The sequence below is a fragment of the Haliotis cracherodii genome, unplaced genomic scaffold (genome assembly GCF_022045235.1).
Source record: "Haliotis cracherodii isolate W230 unplaced genomic scaffold, xgHalCrac1.p SCAF_4, whole genome shotgun sequence".
NCBI lineage: Eukaryota > Metazoa > Mollusca > Gastropoda > Lepetellida > Haliotidae > Haliotis > Haliotis cracherodii.
The window spans coordinates 47,850,588-47,865,276 of NW_027266297.1; positions in this window are offsets into that span (position 1 = coordinate 47,850,588).

Here is a 14,689-nt window from a genome sequence, read left to right on the forward strand (position 1 = left end):
CAGATAAACAAATAATAAAAAATATATGCAAACCATGTTTACTTATGCAATATTTGTAGCAATGTGTGATTAACATATGGATAATTAATATAACATAAAATATTTCCTTTCATAGGAAAAGGATATTTAATGAAATAAATGAATAAATGTAACTGCCTGGATTCCTTTCATATGTCATGAAGAGCTAACAACAACTTACTGACAACTTTTGCTGGGATAATAACTCCTTGCCCCATCAACAAAAACAGAATCCATCATGATAACGGCACGAAATCATAATTCAAAGCATACACAAATAATATCCAGTATCTTCGGGCATGTCTTGTTGAGTTTCAAAGAGCATCAGAATGTATAATAAATTTGTTGCAATCAATTATTGCTGAAATATATCTGTTTTGATCAAACTTGAAAGTATGGAAAATCTATAATGAAAAGGGTTTTGTCACTAACGTAAATATTCTCCGTGACCTTATACGAAGAGTATTGTAAGATCATTAAACTCGGCAGTCGTTGGTGGATTGCGCCAAGCAACCTTGATACCAAATTTGGTACCTCACGTATAATGCGGTACATAATTTTCGAAACAGATAATTATGTTTTCCATAAGTTATCACTAATTTGTTACATATATACGGACAAAAATTACCTCAGAGGATAATCTTCACTGGGGGTTTAAGAGGATTAAAATAATTCCAGCTAACATCAAGCACTGTAATAAAATATTGAAATTATAGCATACCTTCTTAACATTCCAATGAAAAGAATAGTGACTAACTAAGAAGCCAAATTATATTTATCTCCGATTCTATGCCCTCATCAGTATACACACACACACACACACACACACACACTCACACACATACACACATACATGTATACACACCAACATACACACATACATACAAACACATACACACACACACACATAGGTATGTATGTATCTGTGTGTGTGTGTGTGTGTGTGTGTGCCAGTTAATACGACCTCTATATGTCATTGGTATCAGATCTATGACCAATACATACACACACACACACACACACACACACACACACACACACACACACACACACACACACACACACACACACACACATACATGTATACACACCAACATACACACATACATACAAACACATACTCACATATGTATGTATCTCTGTGTGTGTGTGTGTGTATGTATGCCAGTTAATACGACCTCTATATGTCATTGGTATCAGATCTATGACTGCACTTCTACATATAGTTCCAAGTGAAAGATGAGTGGCACTACTTTGTGAGAGGTCCCACAAAAATGCTGATATTAGCAATTAAAGGTTATACAAAATGTAACAAATACAAGAAATTTATGATAATTCGTATACTCTTTGAAACTGTACAAGAGTTATCCGAAGATACCGGATGTTATTTGTGTATGCATGGGATCTATCAACTCATTTGTTGTATTTGAACTCTTCGTCTGTATAAATATGATTAAATTCCCTCGTTTGTTTCAAGAAAAGGATCAACTCGTATAGCGTTTCCACTGCAAATCGACACACTGGTTGACCAGCCTGTGTCTGTACCCTTCGTCATCACTGGTTCAGTCGTGCCGAACTGGTCAACGTACTGTTGAAGCAAGTCATGCAATAAACATCTTGAAAAGCCTTATAAGAGTATTGAATAATATGTCACAATTAAATTATTTGTCGAATATACGGTTGTGTAACCCATCATCTTTCAGTTATTTAAATTTATCGATGTTGACACCACCCTTTAATGACGATTGTACGATAAAGTCTATACCAACCATCCCTAACTTAACAGTTTTGTACGTTTGTCGTCATAAACAGTATTTCTCGAAGTGTACATGTGAAACGCAAGCTCAACTGACAAAGATCATTTCTAGTCAGTTGGCGTCTTGGACACTACGGTAGTAAGGTTATTAAAATTTACGTAAGAATTTATTACATTTTACCGCAAGTAGAGATTATTACAATTTACGTCAATTTTTATTACAATTTGCGTATTACAATTTACGTCGAATATTATTACAATTTACGTTGTTATTACAATTTACGTCAAAATTATTACAATTTGCTGCAAGTATTACAATTTACCTTTTTATTACAATTTACGTCGTAACACGCCGTCTCGTCTTATGAGGAGAAGAGACCCCGTCGCTCATCCCACTCTCCCAATAAAGTTGAGGAGCAGATGCATTTTACCGGTTTTAACACAACCTCTAACTTGCATCCGGCAACGTCTGTAGCGATCAGAACTGGGATACGACCAGAACTGTGATACGTTTGTAGCGACCAGAACTGGGATGCGACTGTAAACGTTTATCATTATTCCCACTATTTATTGTTTCATACGACCCGTCTGCCCCGAGTGCGAAATAGCCAGAGGCTGAAGCGCTCGTAAAATCATAAACTATTGTATTGTGGGTTGATGCTCACTATTATTGTATTATATATTTCGTTCTTATTATACCTCTTTATATGAAGATTATCAGCTTAATTGATTCTCCTTTCATCTATTCAACTATTATTATTTTTTAAATACGATTAAGCCAGGTTAGATTAGCTCTTATAAAACTCTCCCTAGGCACTCCTCTGCCTCTACACCCCAACCCCTCTTCTCTGCTGCTTTACCCCCATTCAATTACAGTTTTTTGGGCCAGACGTTTAATATTATTCCCACTATTTATTGTCATGCATACCCCGTCGGCGCCGACTGCGACATAGCCAGAGGCTGAAGCGGTCGTTAAACTCCAAATTACTGTACTGTGGGTTGATGCTATCGCCGAGAGTCCTGGTGGGGGGAACAAATGACCAAATACATGGACTATGTGACGACGCAATGGATTGAAGGACCCTTGACCCTTCATTCCTGGAACCACTATGAGAATGATGGTCAACGTACCAACAACTGCCTTGAGGGATGGCATCACAAGGTAAACCAGCTCACCTCATGCCACCGCACACATATATTTAGATTCATCACACTCATCAAGAGAGAACAGTCAGTTACTGGGGTAAAGATTGCACAACTTGCCGTCATCCCCATGAACCACGACGCCGACGAGGGTACGTTGAGATCGACGAGCAGATTCGACGGGAAAAGGACAGACTCAGACGTGGTCCTCATGGACAATGTTGATCATGTGGCAAACCTTCTTGGTGTGGTGACATTTGTGAATGAAATTTGAGACTGAAACTATGATGCATTTATTGAACATGAAGAACGAGTGTTTTAATTAATAAAGATCATTGATGAACGAAGATCACTTGATAAATATTTATATTTATGATTATTTATTATGTTTGTGTATGGATGTTAACGTGGCTATTGTAAACGTTTTTATGAATACAGATCATGCAAATTGTTGGAATCATCAAGATAAACTAAATGTTTGATAATATATATATTGATTATTTATTATGCTGTTATTGCTGTATGTATGTGAAAATGTATTGTTATATCCTTGTTACAACAGACTATAGAATATGAAATAACCGAGTCCTCGTGTCAGGTCTCATATACTGTCCCTAACAGCGTCAAGTTCCTTATCACCCCCATGAGAAAAAATAATGGAATACTCTAACTGCAAACACGTTAAGTAAACACGAATATAGTTTCCCGATCCGTAGAATTATTTTACCTACCTTAATTTCAGAAATTCGAGGGATCGGGTGGACACCGTTGATCCTCACCACCATTTCATTGTTTTTTGACTGTCAGTCAACCTGGGCTGCTATATCACTTCCCGTTAACTACTGTCATTTATAGTATAACATTAATTGCCTTAATTGTTCATCCCCTGAGCGATGTCGGTTCATCACACCCAGAAGTCCCATGTCCAGAGCAACGACATTGTCGGTCCGTTGTTGTTCATTACTATATATGTGTTACCATTACACTATTAGACGTTAGGACAGCACAATCGCTTAAACAATACACTCTGTCCAATCTTTATAGACTTCAGCAAAGCTTTCGACATGGTTTGACATAACGGCCTCATACAAAAACTCGAAAACAATCATATCAATGGGAGAATCTTAAACTTCATTCACTCTTTTCTAAGAGACAGAAACATCACCGTTAAATCACATCAAACACTATCCGATACACACCCCATTGAAAATGGCTCAAAATTGGTCAAATCGTGAAAAAGGTTTAAATCTAATGAGATCAATCAAAGTTAACGACTGGGGGTCTGACAAACAAACTCTCCTAAACATATACACAACACTCAAACAATCCAAACTAGATTATGCCTCTTCGGTCTTCAGCGGCATTTCTACCACAAACTACAATAAACTTAAATCAATTCAATACAAGGCCCTCAAAACAACCACCGTCACCAGGACTGGTACCTCCTACCAGGCACTATTACTTATGACCAACACTCTCCCCATTACACATAGAATACACCAAATTATTCTCAATTACTGGGCTGGGGCCACAAAATACAAACTTCACAACTTCCAAAAAAAACAGAAACAATACTTAACCACATCCATACTAACTGGCAATAACACACCCACATATACACCGACGCCTCACAAAACATAGACGGTAAAACAGGACTAGGAATCCACATAGACAAACCCCTTCCCGTCACAACAAACCTGCATTATAACAACTACACAAACAACAATACAGGAGAACTACTAGCAATAATCACCGCAATCCATGCAATTAAAATGCTCAAACAACAAAAGCTGCTTGTAATATCTGACTCCTTAAGCGCACTTAAACAAATTAAAAACAAACACTCCAGAACCCGACCCGACTTAATCAACAACATCATCTATCTTATAAATCAACTTAGATCGAACAATAAACATATTAGTCTACTCTGGACCCCGGGTCACGCAAACATACCAGGAAATAACACAGCTCATATCGCAGCAAAAATAGTCACCTCACAACCCTCATTAGAAATATATTTCCACACCTCCAAAACGGAAGTCAAAAACAAACTTAAAAAAACTATCAAAATTCAAAATTACAACCACATCATACAAAATACGAACTCACTATGGCTCAAAACCCTGTTTAGCAAACATAACTATAAATGCCGCAACTACAACAATTCGAACCATCTGGACCAAGCTATATCAAGAATAATTAGCGGAAACACCAACCTAAATTACTACCTCCACAAACAAAACAGACACCCAGACGGAAAATGCCCACATTGCAACTCAACTGAAGATATAAATCATGTTTTTAACAACTGTCCTTTCTACAGCACCCTTCACTCCAAACTTATCACTCTATCCCCTCTCACTATCAACAAAACATCACCCAACTTTTCAGCCCATATAACCCCACAAACATCCTCAACGCCATCTCCCAATTTATTATAAAAGCCGACCTTATCAAACGCCTTTAGAACCTCCCAAACAAAACCCGCCTTCAAACTCAACCTTGTAAACTATGGTGGCCGAAAGGGGACATCGCTTTCTCGCTCTATCGCTTTCTCGCTCTATCGCTTTATCGCTTTCTCGCTTTCTCGCTCTATCCCTCTGTCGCTTTATCGCTCTGTGTGTGTGTGTGTGTGTGTGTGTGTGTGTGTGTGTGTGTGTGTGTGTGTGTCTCTCTCTCTCTCTCTCTCTCTCTCTCTCTCTCTCTCTCTCTCTCTCTCTCTCTCTCTCTCTCTCTGCTGGTGTGGCCTGTGACAGTGGCGGTGTCTGCTCGTCAATCTGTGGTGTTTGTGGTCTGGTACCGTTGCAGGAGCCTGTATATGGTCCTTACGCGGACTTGAAATGCATTGGTTACTTGCCGGGCGGTCAATCTGTGGTGTTTGTGGTCTGGTACCGTTGCAGGAGCCTGTATATGGTCCTTACGTGGACTTGAAATGCATTGGTTACTTGCCGGGCGGTTTGTCCAGCTTGCAATTGTCCAAGGGCTTGGTGTCGCTAATTTATTGTCAATCTTGGCATGTGGTAGCAATCCAATAACGAATGAATGTTATCCGATCTGGGTGGATTTTTATAGGGCATAAATGAGAGAACGTATGTGCATTTCAATATGCATCGGGTTACCATTACCGATGCCGTGATGCGTTTGGGCGATCTGTTTTATTGTCATCTGCTTTGGTTTTTTTATCATCAAATTCATTTTTCCGGACAAGGTAACGTTAAATTTTAGAAACTTTGACAAAAAAAAACCCAGATATTTAAATGGCCACTTTTCATGCAATGTTACTTGGGGCGTCGTTTCTTTTGCGGTTCAGTATAGAAGACTGCATGAAGGGTTCAGACAGTATAGCTAGTCTAAAACCAACAGCAGTATGAGATATGTGTAATTGGAATTATTTTTCACTTTTTATTACTTATGGATATAGTGAAGACGATGAGAGATTAACATGCAAAAATACGGCATGGTCCACCATATGTGAGGAGACACAGTTTTCGGTTACTATGAATTTGAATGAATGACTTGGCACAACAGTATAACTGCAGTCCAGTAAGTACATGTACGTGTGAATGTGTTGATGCTGCATTAATTACTCGTCGTTGTTTAAGGGATCTGATATTGTTCATCATTTAAACTGATGTGTAATTGTCTGTCTTCCCATAGGTCCCTCCACATTATTGTCAGCAATGACTGCGCTTTGGACATTAGCTCCGCCAAATTCACCACCTCCAACAATACAAATATTGTCCAATACACATGTCCTTACAATTCTCTAGTTGATTTAGTCCGCATTCAACAAATCAATGATTTGTTTGTTTGTTGTTTAACGCCGCACTCAGCAATATTCCAGCTATATGACGGCGGTCTGTGAATGACGAGTCTGGACCAGACAATCCAGTGATTGATAACATGAGCACCGATCCACACTGGGACGCGATGACATGCATCAACAAGTCAGCGACCCTGACCACCCGTTCCCGTAAATCGCCTCTTACGACAAGCATACCCGCCTTTTACGACAAGCATGGGTTGCTGAAGACCTATTCTTCCCCGGATCAGGGCTCACAAATCATTGAATTAGAGTCGTCAAAAACGACCATAAAGTATACTAAAAGCATTTTAAATAAGGACTCTTGAACTCGATAGGCATTGTTGTAATATATTTGCAGTCGTGGTAAGTTGCCTGTTTCCCTGTATGGATTCAGCAGCCATCTACCGCATTGGCATGAATAATTCGTATCAACATGGTACTGTCCACCTTTCTTCACCAAGTGGGAATTTCTCAGGACTCGCGCCATGCCCTCAACGTGGCCAACCCACACATATGTCAATAGATCTCATATCTTCCCTGCAAATAGCTTGGCATATGATGGAATTGCACTTTTTTCTGTTGATATAATCAGGTTCAAGGTGAGATGAAACTTGATTCTTTCATGAGTACCATCAAATGCACCAAGAATTCCTGGGAATCCATTTTTCTGCTCAATTGCATCAGAAATATCTCTGTATTCAGTGTGACATGGTCAAATGATCAGTTTAAGCATCAAATGTTTGAATGGGTTCTTCCTTTGGTGATGTGATTTGGCACACACAACTGTCATATCAGGGCAAGTTTGAACAATATGAAGCAATTCCAAAAACATATTGCGAAAAATTCTGGAGAATATTCTAAAAGTATTAAAGGTGTAAAGTGGAATTAGTTCCTAACCTTAGTTTTCCACTAATGCTCTGTCTGAATATATCGAATGAAAAAGAAAATATCAGCTCAATAAGTAATAACCTACCAGATACAGTAAGCTCTATATAGGCCTCAGTTTATAACTTCTAGTTATATATATTATTTCACTCATCTGCAAAGACAACTATCTCCAATATTTATCAGTTATGAAATTGAAAATATTATTAATACTAGATAGTTTAGGGATTTAGGAAAACAATGAGGGTTTCCTTCTCTATGGGAGCTGACATTATAATTGAAAGGAGTTTACTGAAACAACTGTGTTAGGTGTGAACCACAGGATTTGAGTTTCGTGCCATACACTTGCAGTAAAGAGACCTTATTGTTATCCCCCGTCCGTCCGTCCGTTTGTCTGAATCGTTTCCGGAGCAGAACTCGAAAACCGTTAAATATTTCTTCATCAAACTTTGCATTTTTATCACTTAATTGGTGAAGTTGTGCCTTTTGCTATTTTGGATTTTTTCCAATTTTTCTATTTTCCAATTTTCATGAAAGCATGCTGGACATAGGCTAACTTTGTGAGTGATGTTTGTTTCCGGAGCAGAACTCCAAAGTTACGTGATCTAGACTACCAGTTGTCGGACTTTCATTTTTGTGGAAGCCTCGGTGGCTGAGTGGGTTAGATCGCTGACTTTGTGTGCTGGTGTGCAAATTAGTGGCCAATCAGTGAACTGTGACACAATAGCTATAATTTTCACAAAGGGCAAAAGTCATGCTGGTTCCGCCATAGACAGTTACCTGAAGTCAAATAGGTCAGTAATGGCAGATTGGCCTGTGAGCCACTGCTTTCTGGCATTAGATAAGCAAAATCATTGTATTTATATTATTTTGAAATTTAAGTTGTACATGCATGTCCAGCGGATTGATAGAATCGAGCCAATTCTACCACCTGTCTAGGTGAATTTAGGGTCAAAGTGGTGATTTGGGGGTGGGGGATGGGAGAGGACGTTGTTCCTGTACCCTGAACGACCAGAGTCTCTTCCCCCACTGACACACCCACGGCAAACGATTTGTCCAATTAGTCGCCTTATACGACTAGCAATGTGGTGCTGGGTACACATTCTACCCTGGATCCTCATGTGGAAATTTATTGTGAACCTCCAATAGGTGTGGAGTGCCCCGTACCTTCTCAAATATCTCTTTTTGTTTTGTTGGAATCGGCTTGAACTGTCTATATCTGTGATTTGATGCTGGTAGCATAAAATATGAACAAATATAAAACCACTGTACGCATGTAGCCTGGGTTAGTGCAAAATACCACTTCTATGTACAGAAGTGTCAGTTAATGTTTTGAGTTCCATGGGAAACGTGCTGCTCAGGTGACCACCCGATCCGTCGAATTTCTGAAATTAAACTGTTTCAATTTGTAGAAAAAAAAGTGTCTGGGTTTTTCCTGATCGGTCGAATAAATGCTACCACTCAACCATGACTACTCACTGAGCGCATCTACTTTCACTAATTATGGGGTGAACGGATGGTAACAACTACATGTAAGAGGTTTACAGTACAAAGATGAGGAAATTAAGCTTATATGATTTAAAAGAAAAAGCAAAATGTTTGTTTTATATTTATGAACTAAACGTGGCATGTTGAGCTCGGAGATTACTTATGACAACATTACTTCAAAAGTTGCGACCTTACGAGGAGCTTATAAAATAAATTAATATTTTATATTAGGTATATATATCACACTTTTCGATAACATTTCACATTTCAGTGTAAATCCCTCACTAAAGCAGTACGTGAACTCATTCGAAGTCACAATTGTGATGACATTCAGCCTCCAGAAAGTCACTACAAAGGGTTACCATACCTGGACTTTAAAAACTCCAAAAGTTGACACTGCTTTAACATCAGAAGTCACTAAAAATGAAAACCCAACCCTACTACGATCAGTAGCTATCACTAAAATTCAAACTATCTGGGACAGCTGGGTCCATATATACACTGGTGGATCCAAGAATCCTATCTAACATTTACAGTGCTGACTACGGGATCCATATCCACAGCTTGCCTGATGGTCAGTCAGTATTCACGGCTGAATTGGAGGCAATTCATCATGCACTCAAACTCATACCGGAATTTCCGGAAGCAAAGGCAGTCGTCAGGGCATCAGTGGCAGAAACTCCAGGCCAAACAAACACGATACAAAACTATCGGACCAGGGGCAACAGGTGGAGCTGTGGTGGATCCCCTCTCACATATATATTCATGGAAATGAAAAAGCAGACTCACTGGTGAAGCTAGCTCTAGACAAAGCGGATATACAGCCTATTCCCTTTAGTAAACTAGAGATAAAAAGCAAAATCAAAGCCTCCATAGCAGAAAGATGGCAAGCCCAATGGGACGCAAGTAAGATCGGCAGATGGCTACACAAAATGCAACCCAAGGTCCAACAAAAGCCAAACTCATACTCAAATGAAAGGAAAATTGAAATTGCTATCTCACGCCTCAGACTCGGTCACAAAAGGCACTATGACAAGGTTTGTTCATCTTGCAATCAGGCTGAAACCATTGATCACGTGTTACTAGAATGTCAAGACCATGCCCCAGCCCCGGCTAGGTTAAAACAAGAATTGCAGTTAGATATGCTATCTGTCATAGATCTCCTAAAGCCAAGAGATGCAATAGCGAAGGCCAAACTAACTCTATTTCTGAGAGATGGACAGCTACTCGAACGTATATAAACAGAGCAGCCAAGGATAAAAATGAAATCATATCAATATAAGAAAATAGAAACCATATCAATACAAAAACAAAAATTATGTGAACATCAAACTCACAATAGATATGTGTACCCTACTCACACACAGGAGTCCCAAAGAGGGACAGGTCAGCCGAAATTGCCTAGGCAGAAGGCGAACTCTTGAACACTTAATGCAACAACAACAACAACAACAACAACAACATAACATTTCACTTATTTCAATTATGGCCAACGTTGCAGTTGAAGTCCGCTATCTTTCTCAATGCTCGTGGCTCACTATTGCCACCCCAACATATTCCGCTTCATCACACTCATCAAGAGAGATCAGTCAGTTACTGAGGTAAAGATTGCACAACTTGCCGGTCATCCCCATGAACCACGACGCCGACGAAGGTACATTGAGATCGACGAGCAGATTCGACGGGAAAAGGACAGACTGAGACGTGGTGAGAGAGTCCTCATGGACAATGTTGATCATGTGGCAAACCTTCTTGGTGCGGTGACATTTGTGAATGAAATTTGAGACTAAAACTATGATGCATTTATTGAACATGAAGAAAGAGTGTTTTAATTACTAAAGATCATTGATGAACGAAGATCACTTGATAAATATTTATGTTTGTGTATGGATGATAACATGACTATTGTTAACGTTTTTATGAATAAAGATCATTGATGAATGAAGATTACTTGATAAATATTTATATTTATGATTATTTATTATGTTTGTGTATGGATGTTAACGTGGCTATTGTAAACGTTTTTATGAATACAGATCATGCAAATTGTTGGAATCATCAAGATAAACTAAATGTTTGATAATATATATATTGATTATTTATTATGCTGTTATTGCTGTATGTATGTGAAAATGTATTGTTATATCCTTGTTACAACAGACTACAGAATATGAAATAACCGAGTCCTCGTGTCAGGTCTCATATACTGTCCCTAACAGCGTCAGGTTCCCTATCACCCCCATGAGAAAAAATAATGGAATACTCTAACTGCAGACACGTTAAGTAAACACGAATATAGTTTCCCGATCCGTAGAATTATTTTACCTACCTTAATTTCAGAAATTCGAGGGATCGGGTGGACACCGCTGCTCATCACATGCTGAACGCACCAACCAGCGCCTACCAAGACAGGCATTAAATCCAAGCCCATTAGAAACCCACTGTCGCTGTTATTAAAAATCGGAAACTATCTCCTACAACAATTATGCTTTGTTTGAAAAAATAGAAGAGGCTTTTAGGAAGCTGACCATTTTACAGTCTACATGTGTACCAAGCTACATTTGTTTTGTTATGAATGTCAGAGCAATGCAACGATACTATCACGATGTGACTGTCATTGAGAAGGACTCAAAGCACACGTTAATGGTTCATGGATAGTCAAGCATGGCGGCTCTATGACATTCTCAATTGTATTGTACCTTCTTACACTTACACTCATGGGACACCTTTGGCAAGAACATCCATACAAAATCATATATGGAACTATATACCGTTAAACTATGTTGGTGGTGGATCAGACGAAGGCTGTAATTTCCCGCAACAGGCTGGCAAGTTGGGACTGTCTTCTGTAATATCACATTGCTGGGACGATGACACAAGCGATGAATGGGTGATATGAAATGGTTGCAGACCAAACCTCCTCTACCCACAAAGAATTCCACCAGCAACATCTTCAGCGCAATCAAGGTGCTCGACTCTACTGCTTCCACTAAAGCCTACGTCAGTCATGCCATGGTTACTGTGTTATTGTTATCCTATGTTGATTTATAGTTCTAGGAACTGTACACAAAACACCAGTAAAGCTCCTAATCCTGTGTTTTGTGTGAAGTGTTCATGTTATTGGGGCAGTGAGGAGGCCTGGTGGTGAAAGTGTTCGCTTGTCATGCCAAAAGTCAGTATTCGATGTGTGAATCCCCTGATATCGCTGGAATATTGCTAAAAGCGACGTAACGCCATACCCACTTCGTGTTATTGGTGAAAATATTGAAACGTTATTGTATTGTTGTTATTCATTGCAATGCGAGAAGAGTGATTAAGTGAGTTTGGTTTAGCACCTCTTTTAATAATATTCCAGTTATATCACCGCATGGCAGCTTATTGTGGCCGGGAAACCCGGAAGCCCGAAGCCCGAACCCGAATTTGAATCAACAATCATAGGTATATGGTGTGGTGCAGCGCCTAAGACGATGCGAGAAGAGTTCTCTATGGAAAGATGCATGGTGGGAAGGGCTTTCGATTCATCAGTTAGAGAAGATCTCACATTAATGTCAAACAATTAATGCCGGCCTTATTTCTCCTGACACTACCATGATTTAGGCGTGTTAAGTATGTGTCCTTCATACTAATGGTGTGTTGACTCAAGAGAAAGGAACTAGATGTCCCAGATTTCTATAACTGTGGTCAATTGTGGCTGTGCTTCTACCAAGTCCAGACTAACGCCGATTTATAGTGCTTGCCCATTGGGATACCATGCCGCAGTTTAACATGAATACCCCATTCAGACACGGTGTAGCTGGCATATTGCTGAATGCGGCGTTAAACAACAAACCAACCAACAGTATACCGACTCCGAGCCGACCAGTCCTTGTTTTTGCCACGTGATGGCGTAACAACAAATACCATATTTTAACGTCTTTTGGTATGACGCAGATGGGGATAGATAATTTGACGAAACACTTTTACTGTAATACATGTAGACAGTGCAACATGAGTTGATGTTGTTTTTCCTCGTTCAAAGACAAACATTTCCCCAATTAAAAAAAATTGCACATGCTTCTCATTAATGTTTTGAAAGACTGCGATTCGAGTTGGTTGCAATAATCATTGACTTCAAAGTGTCAGAAAAAAAGTGAGGATGACTAATCTGAATTCTCAAGAAACATTATTTTAAAATCAAATGAAGACCTTCCAGACACAAAAACCTAATAATATGTGAGGAAATTAGAATGACCTCTATGCATGTGCATATGATGTGAGGGAATTAGAATGACCTCTATGCATGTGCATATGCTGTGAGGGAATGCAAGTGAAAAACAATCGATTCCAAAATAAGGAAAATTAAATACATCTGAATAACGAATGCGATAGATATTCCATGGCTGATCACACTCTCGCGACTGGTGATGACAAAATGTAACACATTGAATAACGGAGTAGCTGCAGTTTCATTACATGCACTCTCTTGGAATTTGTAAACATTGGTTTCAAACAACTACGCTTACGATGAATAATTATAAATAGTTCAAATTGACGCAATTCGTATTTCTAGGGTATTTAAGTAACACAAGCATAATCTTGAAATATATGGTGGAGTGATTACCGTACGTACTTTTGTGGTGATAATGGCTAAAACAGTTACTTTTTACATCACAGTCAATTCATTTTAATTCTTAGTTAAACGTAAAATGTTTGATTATTACGCTATATTGTTGTTTGAATTCAGTATGACACTGTTCTATCTGGGCTACATAAAAGACAACTTAAGTTTCTTTGTTTCCAAATAACATGGCTATGTACACAAATGCATATTGCCAGGTAATTGGTTAGGCATAATACGCCCTAATAAGTTTTTACGTCGACAAGATCCATTCCTGTATACGCTGAAGGAGTGTCAGTGCTTATCATTTTTAACATAAGTTGTGTTATTAAGCGCTACATCACCCTGTATCAGACCCCTTGTGGCCAAGAAAGCTATTTTCATATTTTGGTCGTCTTTACATGCGCCATTCTGACTGTTAGGCTACCAGTACTGTTTGCAATATGGATATGCTAGGGTGTGAGTGGGTGAGTACACTGTTTCAATCAATACACCATAATATACCTGAAACTTTCTTTTCCAATTAGGATATATTTTCTAATAAGATTTTCGAAGATAGATCATAAGCAGTTTTATTTTTGTATGGTGTTATGCACGAAATAGCTTCATTTCATTGAAAAGACGCTTTGCCGTCAGCACGTCCACAGTTGCAGTTTGATGAGACGTTCATAAAATGTACCTATAATTACGGTACGTTTTATATGTGTGTACGTACACATAAATACATGGATTTAAGTGAGTGGTGTCAAGGTAAGTGTTATATTTGAGACTGCTGCTTAATACTTCTTTCCTGCGGAAGTAAACATTACGTGCCCAGGTTGTGCATCGTTTGAAGGGAAATAACTCTGTATTGCTTACGATATCACAGCGATATCTCGTCACATACCAATTGTCTTTGCAAGTACAAGCACATGGTCGGTTATAGGCACACGCTTCGGTGCTTGAAATAGGGAGGTAATTGTGGATAGATGGTATGTTTCTTATCTTTGCTATTTGT